Source organism: Chamaea fasciata, unplaced genomic scaffold, assembly GCF_029207755.1.
Source record: "Chamaea fasciata isolate MVZ Bird 193981 ecotype frontalis unplaced genomic scaffold, bChaFas1.0.hap1 SCAF_24, whole genome shotgun sequence".
NCBI classification, from domain to species: Eukaryota; Metazoa; Chordata; class Aves; order Passeriformes; family Sylviidae; genus Chamaea; species Chamaea fasciata.
In genome coordinates this window covers 954,465-971,395 of record NW_027094109.1, presented here as the reverse complement: position 1 = coordinate 971,395, position 16,931 = coordinate 954,465, and positions in this window count along the sequence as shown.

The following is a 16,931-nucleotide window of genomic DNA, read 5'->3' as shown; positions in this document are numbered from 1 at the left end:
GCCCCGCCCCGCCCCGGAGGCGGCCCCGGGCCCCGGCGCTGCGGGGAGCGGAGCCGGCGCTGCCGGGGAGAACGGGGGTCCGGGCACGGAGGGGGAGCAGCGCATCCAGGGCTCCTCCGCCTCGACCTCTGCCCGCATCCCGGCCCCCAAACACGACGGGATAAAGAGTTTGAGCACGCTGGCCGCAGGCAGCCCTGGCTGGAGCCGCTGCCCAAAACCAATGGTTCTTGAAACCAGGCCAGTTGTCTTCACCCTGCCTGTCTCGACATGAACCGCTGCCTTTCACACTCACCCCTTCAGCTCCCGTCACCCCTTCATGCTCACATCATCTCCTCACATTTCCATCACCCCTTCACATTCCCATCGTCCTGCCCCGAGCTGCCTGATCCTCTCCCACCCACAGCACATCCAAACTCGGGGCACAGCTCGGGCAGAGCACTGCACATCGTGCTGTGGTGGGTGACAGCCAGGGGTGGTTGTTCCCAGGCCTGCTTGGAAGAGGTGGGAGGCCAAAGAGAGTTGGGAACTGACTGGATAAAAAGCATCTTGAAGATGCAAGATGAGTGTCATGCCAGCGTGGCATGGAGTTAGCAGAAGAATATTGGTTTTCACATGAAATCTTTTTGATTGTATTTAAGTAGCACAAACTTCAGACCACAAACGGCACAGCAGAACGAGAGTATGACTCACAGATGTCAGCTTACCGGTACGGAGAAAAAAAGTCATTAGCAACCAGCTCTTGTGGTTCTGTCACTCTGAAAGTCTTTAACAGCTTCCGATTCTGGCATAGATCAGGCTGCTCTCATCAAAGATGGGCTCAAGTGAACACAGGCCCACAGGAGCAGCTTCCCGGGGTCACGGTCACTGCCCAGCCTTTAGGAAGGACCAGGGTCCTGCTTGCAAACACCTCTGAAACCTCCCAAGACCCCAAAAGATGAACTGCAGATGCAAACGCTGCAGCTCAGATTATTTCGCTTCTGCAGCGGGGCCTTTCTCAGCCACCATGGGCGTATTTATAGCAGGAGAGTTTGTGCAACTGAAAGAAGCTGCAAGGTGCTGGGGCCAGACGAGGAGAGCCGGCTCAGGCTGCACACACAGCTTTGCCAAGGCAGGCAGATCGAGCAGCAGGAGGGCTGAGAGCTGGTAAAGCTGGGCAGGGAGCTCCAGCCCAAAGTTCGTCTTCCTCACCCAGTGACAACCTCTCACATTCTCAGTTTTACAGTCTATGTTGTTTCCAATTTACTTGCAAGCTCAGTTCTGGGCAACCTATTCCTGCAGCAGTGGAGTGGGACCAGCAATTTGCCGTGATGAAAAACTTCCCTCCACTGATTCCCGAGGGCTCGGGAGAACCTGAGCCGTGCTCAGGCAAAGCACAGGGTTGGTGGTTTGAAACCTACCACAGGAATGAGCCCTGATGGAAAAAGGATGGTGCAAGGATAAAATGTGGTCCCTCCCCGAGACAGGATCATGTGCTTGCACCTGCCCTCGGTTTGGGTTTCTTTCTTCCCCGTACAGCAACGATTGAAGGAAGAAACTACAGAGAGGAGATTTAGCAGAACATTTCTAGTTGAAAATCAAAAGGGGTTTCAGGAGAAACAGCTGCCTTTCTGTCTGATCTCTGATTCCTCCAGAGCAGGCTTGGGAAGAGAAACCCGATGCATTATCAGAGCCCCCAGTCGTTCCCTTCCTGCACTCGGCCGGGCTGGGATCCCGCGGCAGGGAGAGCAGGGGGCTGCCTGGGGGTGCCGGTTTGTGCAGCTGCCTGACGGAGCCATCAGAAAGCACCTGCGGTCCCAACCGTATGGAAATGACCCCCCCGGGCGGATCGTTCAGGCGCTCGGAGCGCGGCTGCAGCAAACCACAAGCCCCGGACCGAAACAGAGGAGGAGGCGCGGCAAGGTCACCGGGACTCGCCCGAACACAGACTGGGACAGGCACAGAGCACAAGGCTCAGAGCACAAGGCTCTCCTGGGCAGAGGCCCTGGATGGAGCTGCCACAGATTGGGATGCAGCAACCGAGGAGGCAGCGGGTGCCCTGAGGTGTCTCTGCTTTAGCCTTGCTCCCCTGGGCCGATGCTTTTGGCTCAGCCTCTCCTGCACTGTTACAGTCTTGGGGACTGGCTGGACTCCAGGGCACCTGTACTGGAGATCCTTCTCTTCTGGACCAGGACAGAGGCTCTGCTAAAGACTTTTCTCACAGCCTGTGTGGTTTTTATTAGGAGAGATCCACACGCTCCTGGCATCCCGGCTGAGCCCTGATCCCACAAAGCTGATGACACTGAGCCCAGCCTGGCGCAGGGTGGCTGCAGAGGAGCTCTGAGCTTGGCCTCACCCTCTTGTGCCTCCCCAAATGTGTGTTCCATTTTGCTGGTGCAATGCACGGCAACCCCTACACACAGGGAAACTGGAAATGCTTCCAAAAGTAACACTAGGGCAACAATCCCCAAAGGGGAGGAAGAGAACAGAGAGGCTGCGGACAGAGGTTTCCTCCCAGGGCAGCTGAATCTCTCCTTCGAACTCCATCCCAGCAGCCGCTTTAATTTGTGTTCACTTCAGAGCTGCAACATGAAAGCCCTGGCTCTGAGCTCCAGCTGAGCCGCTCAATGGCTCAGTGTTCGCAGAAGGCATGGAAGGAATCCATTGATTAGTTTCTTCAGCTGGGATGTGACCATTCCGAGTCCAAGACCTGCCAAACATGACTTCGCCTCAGCAACTGGTTCCTATTTGCTGCTCACAGGCTTTAAGAAAATCTTTCCTCTTACCCATCCAAGTCTCACCCTCGTTTTCCACTGCGTCGTTCCCGAACGTTAATACCCACTCAGGCTCTGTCCGGGGAGGGAGGCTGGCGGGCTGGAGAGCGGCCCCGCAGCCCAAAGCTGGGCGATAACCATCTGCCCTCCCTCTGCAGTGCAGCCCCACTGTTTGCAACTGCTGGGAACAAAGAAAGGACGGGCAGTAATGCCCCATTGTTCCCAGGGCCACCGACTAACCTTGGGTTAACAGAACAACAACAATTATTCATTTAGCACTAAGGGAAGGTGGTAGGAGAGCGGAGCCTTTGCTGTGATTTCCGAATGCAAGGACGGCTCTTCCTTGACCTCTCTTCTGGCTGGGATGGCTCTTTCACTTCTCCACAGCCAAATTCACTCCTGTCCCAGCCCAGGGCAGCTGCTGGCTCTCCTTCAGATGTCATGGAGCTGGGACAGCTTCTCCTTTCCCTCACATTTCCTCATTCTCATTCCAGCAGGAATTAGGTGTAACTTCTGGTCTGGAGAGGGAGCTTTTCCGAGCACTGCTGCTACCAAAACATGGGGTGAAATACAACGGCCACGTAATAACATGGAGCATCCACCCAGCTGTAATGGCCAGGAAATGAAGAACACCATATCCAATTAAAACTGCAGGGGGATATTTATGGCAGAACGTAATTAGCCAAATTGGAGCCTTCCCCAAAACTGCCATGGGATTTTTTAATGACCGCGAGCGGTCAGGGATTGGGTTTGATGTTTTGTCAAGTAAACAATACCCAGAGGGCATGAGACAAAAATCAGGAGCAAAGGGGAAAGGAAAAAGAAAAAAAAAAAAAAACTGTCCTGCAATTCCAGGGAGAAACGGAGACATGAAAGGATTTATCGTAACGGGGACATTGTTGGAAGGAGCAGCAGCCACCACTCCAAGAAAGGAAAGAGCAGGGAGGTGGCCCTGGGTGTGGAGGTGGCCCTGTGCAATGAGAGGAAAGAGCAGGCAGCTGCCACGGCCGTTCCCCCGGGAGATACCTTTCCTGGAATTTAAAATGATACGAGAAGTTCCTTCAAGCGCCGTAATAGCTGGGAAGTATTGGAGTATTTTGGAGGGAGGAGGCCGGATCAGCCCTGCTGACTCCAGCCTCCCGTTTTTGGCTCGGGCATGGAAGCAGGACCCGTTAGTGGCACATCCTGCGTGTGCCCCGGGCGGGCTGCGGGAGCCGGGCCGCTCCCACACCCAGCGCAGGGGTCCCGGAGGTGATGACCGTGCCCCGGGCGGGGCTGCTCCGTGGCTCCTGGGGTCCCCTCGCTGCGAGGCTGGAGGCGTTGGAAGTGCCCCAGCCTGGGCGCTGGCGGCAGGAAAAGCGGGGCAGTGTTCCCGCTGGGATCTCCAGCCCGGGGCCGGCCCAGCCCCGAGCCGTGGCTGCCACAATGCCCTCCTGTGAGTGACTGTCCCCGGGCTCCGCGGCTCCTGCTCTCATTAAGTCCCGGCGGGGAGGGCTCACAAAAGCCGCTTTGTGGCCAGCGGGGGTCAGGGCTCGGCACGCAGAGCCCGCGTGGCTGCGGGAGCCACGGCCCCGTCACACGCCTGCCGGGGGACCCCGAGCCACCCTCAGCCACCCTCCCGGGCTGCCTGAGCATCTCCCAGCGCCTCCCGCTCCTGGCTCACCAGAGGGGCTGCTCCGGGCTCCTGCAATGCCATCCTGACGGGAATTCCCTTGGCGCGGGTGCTCTCACTCACTCGTGTCCCTGCTGGAAGGAGTAGCTAGGTGGAAAATCCTCATAGGCCGCCCTGCAGCACTGTTTGCTCTCCGGACATTTCCCCACTCCGCTCAGGTCACAGCACTGAGCTCTTGGTAAACACATCCTGAAGGCTTTTGCTGTTGAACTCCCGATATTCTTAATGACGCCGAGCACGTGCAGCCAGTACACATCGAATCTCACCTGCAGGACACCTCTTGCTTTGCTCAGATCTCTCTTGCTTTGCTCGCATCTCTCTGGCCTCAGTTCTCACTCCTTCAGAGCACAAACAAAAGCAGCTCAGGTTTAAGGAGCACAGCTCTGCTTGTGGCTGCACTCCTGGCGTTCACCAGTCTCTCCGTACTGAACTGATCCCTGGTAGCCCTTGAAATTCCCTTCCCTGGGATACACGGAGGAATTACGAAGGAGAGGCAAAGGAATCATTGCTCAGAAACGATCTCCTGACAGCCAGACTGTGATCACTGACACTTATCTGCTGTTTCCATCTTTCAAAAACCCATCACCACCAAAACACCACCCACTGCTTCACCAAACACCGAGGGACAGCCACATTTCACTTTATCAAGGTCCAAAAGACACACAAGCATCTCCCAAGGGAGGTCAGTCCAGCTCCAAGCTCTGGAATAGAATCCACATCCTGAGAAGTGGCAGCCACCAGGAAAATCCCATCCATGCTCGCAGCCAGTTGGAAGTTATCAGCCCAAGAAAATAAACCACAGGACTGCAGTGACCCCCAGGTTAACTCTGGGGCCAGGACAGAGGGGTTAAAGTGATGGAAGTTTAATTCCTGGTCAATATTTCCACCTTTGGGCTGCCATCCCTTTTTTAAATGACATTTTCACCCTTCCCTTGGAGCTGGGAGTTCAGCAGTCCCAAAGGAAAAGCTCAGAGGCTGGGGACCAAGATGGGGTCTCACCAGAGAGAGATTTGAGGGGAGAGCTCAGGAGAGAGAACTGGGATTTCCATCCCTTGCTCCACAGCACCCTGGGAGGCACAACGAACCAAGATCCAACAGCCAAGGTCCCTCCACCCCAAACCACTGTCCTGCCAAGGCCACGCGGTGACAGGTGCACACAGTCAGTCTAGAGAGACAATTCCGGGGTGGGCACGGTTATCGCATCTACACCGTGCCCAGAGCACGGAAATTCCAGGGTGACACTCCCAGGCCTGGAAGCCCTGAGAGGCTCTGCCAGCAGAGACACCCCCAGCATCGCTCCTGGGATGAGGGACCCGCCTGCAAATGCGTCTCAAAGAGGAGAAACCCTCGCCCGGAGCTGGAAACCTCCTCTCCCGCAATTGTCCGCGCTTGGCAACCTGGCCTGGCAGTGAATAAACGCCAGGGAAATATTCCTCCCTACACGTGTTTGGGTTTTTCGGGGTGGTTTTCTTGGCCGCCGCTCCTGGCTCTGCAACAATGCCCGGCTTGTTCGGCCCCGCGCTGCGGGGCAGGCTTGAATAGATCTGTCTAAAATTATAAGCGGGCAGCCCCCGGGCTCTGCGAGATCACAGAGCCCACGCTGGGGCTGAACAAAGCCCCCGCTATTTCCCAACAATTAGCCCGGCTAAAAGGACATCTATCTCCTGCCATCAGAGCCACCACGTGCCTCCCAGCCAGCCCATTGTGCAGCTAATTAAATAACACGCCTCTCTCCCCGGGAGCGTCTCCTGATGAGCTCGCCGAGGTCCTAAATCCTTGCGGGTGTGAATGGGAACAGGCAGCTGCTGGGCAGGGAATTGCGGCTCCCGAGGGGACACGGTCACCGCGGGACAGCCACGGGCTCATTTCAGGGCTTTAAGGGACCTTAAAAGCTCATCCCGTGCCACCCCTGCCATGGGCAGGGACACCAAGTGGCACCAGGGACACCATCCCAGGGGGCTCCAAGTGCCGTCCAACCTGGCCTTGGACACTTCCAGGGATGGAGCAGCCACAGCTTCTCTGTGCCAGGGCCTGCCCACCCACACAGGGATTAACTCCTTCCCAATGTCCCATTAAACCCACTCTCTTCCAATTTGAAGCCATTCCCTTATCCCATTCTCAGGAAGCTGTTGAACGGAGATCCTGGGATCCAAGAGGGTTCAGCACACTCTGCCTCCCTATGCACCTCCCAACTGCCTGCAGCAAAAGCCGTGAAAACAGATGATTTATTTATTATTTTTCATGTTTTCCTGGTGGCTGGACAAAAAAATCAGATGCAAATATTTTTTCTAAATATGTTCCTGGCTGATACAAACCAGTTTGTTGTAGGGTTTTTTTTTTTCTCCTTTTCCCACACTTCTTGTTGGGTTAAAGCAGTGGGAAGAAAATAAACAAGGAAAATGTTGTGTCATTCAACCAGAACTAAAACTTTCTATTTTTGCACTTTTAATATGGGAAGGGATTGCAAAATGGAAAGAAAAAAAAAAAAAAGATGGTCTATTAAAAGTAATTTGTTAACAAGGTCTTTTCACCCAGTTAGTTCACCTCTTCAAGGAGGGTTCAGTGGGAGGGGAAGGTCTTGGATGAGGATGAGGCCAAAGGGAAGCTGATTTGTGTTCTGTGAGATAAAATAACCTCTGGGGCTTGGAGTTTCCTTCCAATCTGAAAAGAAGTTCTGGGAAGTGAAGAAAATCCCCTCAGATGATGCATCAAACACCTTAGGGCTGCCTGAAATGTCCTGGGCCACCACAGGCATCTCTGGGGGAGATGGACATGGACCTTCTGAACACCCAGCCTCCACCAGCTCGAGCCAAAAGCCACAGGAGGATTTTCTCCCCATCCCAGCCCAGTTCCTCAGGCTGAGCTCCAGCACAACAGCCCAGAACTCCTAAATCACTCCAGATGTTCAGCACCTTTCCTCACACACTCCCAAGACCCGGAAGAAACTCAGTTTCTTTCTGTCAAGTTCCCAGTCAGCAAAAGTTGCAAATACCCCTTTTACCCCCTTTAAATCATCATTTCCCACCCCTGACTATTTCAATCATCATTTTCACACTGGGAGAGCCTGGCTGGAGGGCTGCGAAGGTGGGGCAGGAGATTAATGAGCTGATTTCCTGTGGACCTGTGGCTCCAGGCTGGAAGCAGCTGGACCTGCTGCTGCAGACAGAGCTCCATCCACCCAAGGAAAACAGAAAATCCCCATTCCTCATCCCTTGTGGGGAGGAGGCAGAGGGAGGAAGGACACAGAGGAGGAGGAGGCAGAGCTTTATTTCGTTCTACTGTGAACCAAAGCTGGCTCCTGGTTTCCAAACCCACCCTGGGGAGCAGCTGCTGGTGGAGATTGGGTGGGAAAAGCTGAGAAGCTTTAGGAATGCATCGGGGAATTATTAATCAGTGCATGTGCACACCCATGGGGTTTCATTGGAAAAGGCAATGGATCACTTGATGCACACTGTTGTTGAAATCATATTTGCCCTGCACTCAGGAAATGCAAAGGTTTTACACCAAATAACCAAATTTTACAGGGATGCATCCACAGGGCCAGGAGAAACACCATTAAAAGATGTGCCACGGCTCACACGTAGGGGCTACACAGAGTCTAGCCCCAAACACAGTTTAACACAACGCAGGAGCAGCCTCCTCAGCCCTCCAGCAGCCTTCAAACCCTGCAGCCAGGTCTGAGAGCTCCATTCATCCCAAACTCCCAAATAAAGGGCAGGAGCCAAGAAAAAGCTGCCTCCCCTCACCCAGCCAGTGCCCTCGATCCCCAAGCTCTGGGAATGGCTCCACAGCCACTTGATTAATAAGGGCCCAGGGGGAAAAAACCGTTTATATAACCTCATCTTCTCTAAACTTCCTAAGTGCTTCAGAAAGTGGCTGCCCTGGAAACCCAAACTGGAAAGGAAAAATATTATCCTGCCATTTATAAACATCCCTGGTGCTAATGAAGTGAGGAGCGGCAGTGACGGCCAGTGAGGGTGAGGTGCTCTTGGCAGGCGTGGGAGAGCCCCAAAAACCCTGACTTCAGGTGGTTGTGGAGGTGAAAGTCCTCCCACCAAGATGCAGTGCCACTGGAGCTGTGAGGGCCTGGGGCAGGGATTTGGAAAGAGAGATTGTTGTGGAAGTATGGCTGTGCTAAACACAGGGGCTGGGATCAAATGTGCGGGGAGAAGGGCAGGGTGATCACAGCCAGGCAGGAGCAGGTGGGTGAAACCTCTAAAATCATTCCCCGAGCTCAGAGTGTGGCTGGGGCGAAGCAGCACATCCTGCTCCTGGAAAGGAGGGAGGGAATTTTGGTGCTTGCTGCGCTCCAGACTCTGTGGGATGAACCGCCCAGGCCGGGCTGCTCGTGCAGGTCAGCAGAGCACGGCTGTTTACACCACTGTGCTCTGAATAAACACAGAGCAGCCCAAATTTAGCTCCTGGGTTCAACCACCCCGCGCCTGGCAGCCCCTCAGCCACACATCCCAACCAGAGAGCCAGGACAGCAGAACGCTCCAGCCCATTGCTCCATCTGCTCTCCCTGCTGGCATTTCCCATGGAGATTTGTTTTTGCTTCAGCACCAGAAAACGCTGAGGTTTGGCTGGAAATATTTGGATTTGGTTTTGACAAAATATTGATGATTTCCGCCCAACAATCTGTCACTTTTGGCAGCAACAAGGAGAAAAGTGGAAAAAAAGAGAGGTTTTCCCTCAAGATATGGGGTCTGAGCTAACACCCAGCCTGGGACTCGACACAAGGGGAAGGCAAAGCAAAGCTACTGGGCTGCCTCATTATCCTGTCAGTCTGATTACTGCAGAGCAAGGAAAACTGCTCCTGCTTCCATGGAGTGGCTGTTTGCCTGGGTGGAAACACAGCCAGAGCTGCCAGACACAGGAGGCCTCTGCTCTCCTGGGGTCAGGCAGGGGCTGGATGCACAGCAGAGGAGCAGCAGGTCTGGTCACCTCTGGAGATGTCTCAGATCCCCTAAGGTTGCTCGTGGTGAGGAGCTGATCCAGGGCAGGGGGAGATGCCAGCTTTATTTCCATCACTGCCTTCCAGAATTAGTCCTGTCTCTGGAGTCTGGAAAACTGGGTTGAAATCTCCCCAGTGCAGACTCTTCTGCAAGATGCCTAGAACTGACCAAATTAGAATTTTTTTTCCATGAACAGGCTCCCTTGCGGCGTCTCTTCCTTTTTTTCCTTTTCTACCTCAACACTGACATCAGTTTGACCAAGCAAGACCCCCCTGGCCCCACTTGAACCTCAGATGCGGAGAGTAAATCACACAGACGTGGGAGAAAGACTTTCCTGACTCCTGAAAAAGAACTGCTGCTGAGTTAAGGAGAAGGAGTTTGGGCTCGATCTCCTTAGAAATCACATCTCCCCTTTGGTGGAGCAGTTTATTTTCTCCATTTTTCCTGAATACTAAACCCTGGCACAACCTGAGGCTGTTCTCCCTTGTCCAGTCCCTTGTTAGCCCTGGGAAAAGACCAACCCCCACTGGGCTCCACCCTCCCGACAGGGATTTGCGGGGACCCCAGCTTTGCATCCCAACCTGCCCTTGCAGCATCACAGGGGAAGGAAAAACAACAAAAGACAAGCCCTGTCTCAGAGCGGGGAGAGGAGGTCTCCAAAGGCAACTGCCAGAGAACGGAGAAGCTCCTTTTGTGAGCCTAAAGCTGGAAATAAGCCCATGTGCAAAGTCCAGCCTCCATCCCAAGCTGTTCCCACACCTCACTGAAGCCGTTTTGGAGAAGGCAAGCGAGTGTCCCATGACTGTCCCCCAGAGAAACCATCATCCCAACGCACACAGGACCTCGTTATCCCTGCCTGCTTCCACAGAGGCCCATCTCTCCCCAGGACCAGCTGCACAGAGAGAAACCACGTTCCAGCTCTGGTCAAACAGCTCAGAATTGACCCACTGCTGCTTTTCCAAGCTATTGATCCCAAAGCCCACAGGGGAGGGTCCATCTGGAGGGCTGGGAAACTCCAGCACGTGCTGGGGAGGCTGCGGGCAGCTCCAGGGCTGGCCATGCCGGCAGCCAAGGATCACTTCAGACGTCTCTTTTTGTGTGTAATCTGAAGCACTTGCACAGCCCCGCTCTCCGGGGACCCTCAGCCACTCTTCTGACCTCACTGAATTAAGTATGGCAATAAAATGTGCACTGAATTAATCATCTGCATCTCCAACGTGAGAAACTGCTGTGCAGGGGCTCACAGGAGCGGCTGCAGGGATTTAGGGATCTCACTCCAATGGAAGGCAGCAAGGTTTAGATGCCTAAAGACTTTCTGGTAAGTTCCAAACCTCAGCTGTAAAACTTAGTCTGGTCTCCTAGATCTTATCCCTGAGAACCCTTCTCCCACAAAAAGCTAGGCTGGACAGGACTTGGAGCAGCCTGGTCCAGTGGAAGGTGTCCCTGACCAGGGAACGAGATGAGATTTAAGGTTCCCCAGCCCAAACCATTGTGGGATTCTCTGATTCCATGACCATGGGTGCTGGGAAGAGTCACCAGGACTGGGAGCTTGGGTGAATGAACCCCCCACCCTGTGGGAAGAGGAGGTCGCACTGCGGGGTCCTTGTAGTCCAGCAGCTGATTGCTGCAGAGCTGGGATGAGGAGGAGAGCTGGAGAGCAGCAAGAGATCAGGGACCCCGCATTTCCCCCAGAGGCTCCAGGTAAGGTGACAAACATCCCAGGCACAAAGCAGGCTCTGGAAAACAAGGTGCAGAGAGCTCCTTTGGAAAGCTCAGCCCTGGCTCTGCTCGGAAAAGGAGGAATTATTTCCATTCCCAATTGACAGCAGGGGCGGCTCGGGCTGATTTCTATCTCATTTAGAAGGAGAGCAGAGACACAATCCCTTACAGGGCTTTCAAGGAATATCTCTCCTGATGCTATCCTTATTTCTCTAAGCCTGGCACTTCTTCCTGCTCTTCCTCTCTCCAGCCTGGACAAGTTCCCAGAGCTGCGCTGGGGCACAGGATAGTCCCATCCTCCTGGAAGTGTCTCTGTGTTGGAAATAGCAATTAAAAGAACCGACAGACCATTCTAATTGCCCCCCTCCTCCCCCAAACGTCTGACAGCAGTTTCTCAGGCTGAAGTGATGCAAATAGCTCAGATAAGGCTCAGATAAAGTATCTGTGCTCTCCAGGGCTTATCTGAGCTGAACACCAACTCCAAAACTCCTGAAATTTGCCCCGTGGGACTGTCTCTGGAGCTTGATTTCCATCTGAAGCCCCGACCTCCAGAGACTACAGAAACAGCTCCTGTTCAAATGCATTCTTGAGATAGCAGGGTGGGACCCGGCAGGTCTGCGGCTCCCCTACTGCGGCTATCTGGGATTTGCCTCCTGGTGGGAATGTTGCAACAGCGGGGCTGATGGCTCAAGGAACCGGTGACGGCCCCTTTCACCACCCCTGCTCACACTCCCAGGACTGAGGGAAAACCCTCTCTGCTCTGATGGAAAGATCACTTTCCCTTGGCTAGAGAATGTTCCGTGTTGGCTTTTGCTTCCAGGCTCTGCTCAGTGATTCCAGGCAGAGGGAAGGCTTGTGGGACCTCTCAGAGTGCTGGGAATTCCCTCAGGAATGGCACTGTGGGCATCGGGATAAGATTTGGGGTTCTTGGGTGCAACAGGGATCTGGGTGCAAAGTCTTCCCGGGTTCTCTGACAATCCCGGCCTGGCAGGATGCAGAGTCAGCAATTCCTGGGTCTGATGGAACAAACCTGACTCCCAGCAATGACCAGTCTCTGATATTCACTTATAAACGTTCCTGCTTAGAGATCCAGTCTTTCCATAAACACACAGAGCTGCAAAAGATATGAGACCTGGGAGTGACATCCATTCCTAGTGCACAGCTTGGGTTGGGAAAGGAGCTGGGAACTCCAAGGCCAGGCTCCCAGAAGGATAATTGGATCTCTTTGTAAGCTGGCACAAAGGCCCCTGGGCTCACCTGGGCTAAGACCATTCCTTGTCCCGTGGGAGCGCCAAGGATCTCCCATCTCCTGGCCAGATCCCATATTCCATGTGCTCTACAGACACTGGAGTGAAAGAGAGCAAGAAGGATCCCTCCCTGGAGGGTTTGCAACCATAAAAATCCACAATCTAATCATCTATACACCTCATGCAAATCTGGCAAGGATGGGAAAATGGAGCTTTCTGAAAACCTTCCAAAGCTCTGCAGAAATTGCCCAAATCCCGCTGATCCAAGCAGAGAGAGATTTCCTCTCTGCAGAGGTTTGCAGCCGGCAGGCAGAGTTCTCAAGCAAGAATAACGATGAAATTCTATAGGATGGCTCATAAACCGGAGAAAAAAAATTTCATTTCCTACTAAAAATTCCCAGCGGCCCATTCCCAAAGGGCCACAGGACTGCTGTGGAGTGCTGGCTCCACTTTCCACCCCGCGCCTCACCCTGGCCAGAAAACTGGGACTGAGGGAAAACGTGGGCAGGTCTGGGCTCCCAGGGCTCTGCAGCACTGGCAGCACCAGGTGAACCATGAGGAACTAAAACCCAGGGCCTGAGGGAAAACCTGCAGGCAAGGTCCAGCTCCCAGCACTGCTAGCACCAGAGTGAACCACAAGGCACCAAACCCCAGGGATTGAGGGAAAATGCTCCACGGCACTGGGTTAACCATGGGGTTAACCATGAGGCACCAGATCCCAGGGATTGATGGAAAACAAGAGGGCAGAGTTTGGCTTCCAGCACCAGAGTGAACCAGAAGGCACCAAATCCCAGGGACTGGGGGAAAATGCTCCATGGATGGCACTGGCAGCCCCAGGGTTAACCACAGCAGCGCCCTGCGAGGCAGCGATTTCTGCTTTATTTCAGCAGGGGAAGTGTGTCCCGGCCTGATTAGCCCAATGGTTTCCTCTTTTCCCATAACCTCCAGACCCCCATGGCCTAAGTGTTTACTTTCTGAAATAAAAAATCTGCCAGTGTTTTTCTTTTTGCAGGGCATGTGTATTTTGGGAGGATTCGGGGGGAGGGAAGCGGAGGGGGATTGAATGGGACGGGAGGCTGGCGCACACCTCCCTCCCCTCTCCCACCCCTCACCCCAGCTCCTTCCCAGCTGCAGCCTCAGAGCTGAGACTTCTGGCTTCGATGTGAGGAAGAGAGAGAGAGAGAAACGCATTAATGAGAGAGTTCAGGCTCTTGCTCCAGCAGCCATAAACACAAGGAACATCTGGAGGGAGAGAGAGGTGCTCCGAGCTGCCAGGAGCTGAAAGGATCAGGCTGTTTGCAGGGTCCCGGATTCCCCGCTCCTCACAGCCCCTCTGCCTGCCCTGCTGTGCTCTCCTGGCATCCCACTGTCCATCCAGGGAGAAAACACAATCAGAGAATCCTGAAGGCTGGAGAAACCCTCTAAGATCATCCTCCAGCACTGCCGGGTCCACCACTAAACTGTGTCTCCCAGTGCCACATTTACACATTTTTCGAACAGTTCAAGGGACAGAGATTCCACCACTTCTCTGGGAAGCCTGTTCCAAATACCTCTCCTCACTTCTGCTGCCCTCCCCGCCCCTCACCAGCCCAGCAAACCCTCCTCAGTGCTGCTACAAGGACTGCCCATGGGGAACCAAACCCTCTGGTCATGGTTCCGAGGAATTTTCTCGAGAAAGCTCAAACACCACACCCCCCTCTCCCCCCCCCCCCCCAGTTTCGCTTTGTGTGGCCTGCCTGAAGTGTTTGGTGGTGCAGGATGGTTTCCTCCTCTGGAAAACCAAACAGGTACATCCAGCTCACTCCCTTCCTGTAGAGGAGTCAGTCCTGCTCCAAGGGCACCCCAAAACGAGACCTCTTCTGCAAGCAGCCTCAAGGCATCACAGCAGCCCTGGACTGGCTGTGGCTCAGTTCCCTTCCTCCTGGGCTCCATATCCCATTATCCCTTCCTCAAGACACACTGGAGCTCTTGGTGCTGCTGCTCATTTTTGCAGCTCCCAAACTTGGGTTTCCTGTCTTGCAGAGCTCCCACCCCCCTACTGCACCTGAGAATCCCAACACATCTCCAGGCTTCTCCCAAAACCAACAGTCCAGCTTTTTCCCAGCCTCATCCCAGGGACCAACGCCCTGGGCATGATCCCTCATCCCCAGCTGACTCCAGTCTGCAGCCCAAGTGGGAAAAGAGCTCTGAGCTCATTCTCTGCTGATGACCAAGGCACAGGGAGCTCCCTGGGGTTTTGCCTTGGGGAGGCGACACAGGGAACTTTCCAGAGTCAGGCAGGAAACAAATGGAAAAGTGAAAGTCTGGATTTTTGTCATTCTATTGCCTCAGTGCAAATAATCCTCTCCAAGTGCTGAGCTGCAGCAGGTCCCAGCATCACTGAGTGTCATGGGAACGCCTGTGTGTGTTTTTCTCACCTGGGAAACAACGGGATCCACAGGAACAAGGCACTCCAGCTCCCACTGACCTGAGAGCAAAGCAGGGATGCCTCATCCTTCCCAGCAGATTCAAACACACCTCTGGCATCCCACAGCCCTGTAATTCACTCCCAAGGCACAGAGGGATCTCCTGTCTCCACCAATAGATTGGAAAGTGCCCTGAACAGAGAAAATGATGTGTGTCCTTCAACAGCCCAGACTGTCCCAGCACAGCAGCTGGGACTGGCCTTTAACTGGAGCCAGTGGAGTACCCAAAGGTCCCAAAAGGAAAAGAAACCCCCATTCCAGCCAGGCCCTAAACAGCTCCAGGCCCAGAGAGGCTGTGTCACCTCAGCAGCCAGAGGGTGACAACAGAGCCCAGAATCATCACTGAGCCCTTGGGCCAGGGAGAGCTGTGGACCAGGGAATGCTGCAGCAGGTCGGGAAGGGGCAGGATTTTGTGCAGGGCTTTCTCTGAGCCATGGAGTGAATTCCCATCCAGTGCATCCCTCCCCGTGGGGGCAAACCCCGATTGTCCCTCGTCCTGCTTCCCTTCACCTTCCTGCACATCTTCCTTTGCCTGCTCCTGGTTTGTTAAAGAGGGTGAGGAGAGACTGGCTGCTCCAGAGCTGATCCTGGCTGGCCCAGGGCAGGTCTGGCTGGCCCAGGGCTGATCCTGGCTGGCCCAGGGCTGATCCTGGCTGGCCCAGAAAAGGTCTGTCTGGCCCAGGGCTGATCCTGGCTGGCCCAGGGAAGGTCTGGCTGGCCCAGGGCTGATCCTGGCTGGCCCAGGGCTGATCCTGGTTGGCCCAGGGAAGGTCTGGCTGGCCCAGGGAAGGTTTGGCTGGCCCAGGGAAGGGCTGGCTATCCTGCAGGCAGGAGCAGCAGCTGTGCGTGCCCTGTGAGAAGGCGCCCATTCATCTCTGCAAGAGTATGCGGGGGAGGCAGCACAGCACAGGGGAGGGGGAAGTGTTGGAGGAGGCTGAGAAAAGGAAGGAGGCCGCAGTTAAAAATAGGATAAAAGCACATGAAAAAAAAAAAAAAAGGCAGATTAAAAAAAAAAAAAGAAAGAAAAAAGCTTTGCTTGGAAAATGCTCTGCAGCTGGAGAAGCCATCGGGCTGAGCCTGGTCAGCTTTACCTTCCCCCCTTCTCCTCCTGCTCCCCAAGCCCCCTTCCTCTGAGCGTGGGCCTGGAAGACGGCCCAGAAACCGCCCACAGAAAACCTTTTCCTGCGGGGTTCTCCACCGGGAGAAGAGCAGGCAAAGGAGGGGGACACGTGGGGAAGAGCAGGGAGGCTTGGCCACGGATGCGGGCGGCCCTGTGGGACCCCGGCTGTGGCCCAGGCAGGGCTGGGAGCCGGGCTGGAAGGAGGATCACAGGGTCAGCAGGGTGGGGGCACGGGGAGAGCGCCCACCCCGCTTTGTGTGGGGACAGAGCACACCGAGGGGTTTCTCCAGCTGCGAGGGCTTGGCTCTCCTGGCCGAACCAGCTCAACACCAGGGCAGCCCAGGCTGTGAGGACTTGATGCCCATGAAGTACCAGCTCTGCTTTTTTGCTGTCCGAAAGATCCCTGGAATTGTTCAAGGCCAGCCTGGACCAGGCTTAAAGCAACCTGCTGTGGTGGAAGGTGCCCCTGCCCGTGGCAGGGCGATGGAATGAGATGACCCGTAAGGTTCCTTCCAACCCAATCCCTTCCGGGATTCTGTGATTAATTTCTCGGTGAAGCCAGGAGCAATCCCCCAAATGCTCCAGAAATATCCAAAAGGCTGGGAATACCTTCAGTCCAAGGATGCTAATTCAGCACAACAGTTGTAGAAACCTCTTCTGCTGGAGTCAGAGTTGTTCCACCCCTCACTTGCCATTAACAACAGGTTTATCTCCCCTATCAGTAAGGAAAACAAACCCACTCTGAGTGGAAGGGGCTGTTAAAGTGGCCTCGGCTCCTAAAGGCAGCGCAGCCAGCACTGTGTCCGTGCTGAAATTGTAATGGAATCACAGAATTCCGGAGTGGTTTGAGTGGAAAGGGACCTTAAAGATCATCCTGATTCCAACCCTTGCGCCACGGGCAGGATGCCCCCCCCCATCAGGTTGCTCAGAGCCCCACATTAATTTGATAATCCCACTAGCAAATCAGTTCTTCCACTCCAGTTTTCCAGCTAACATTGTATAA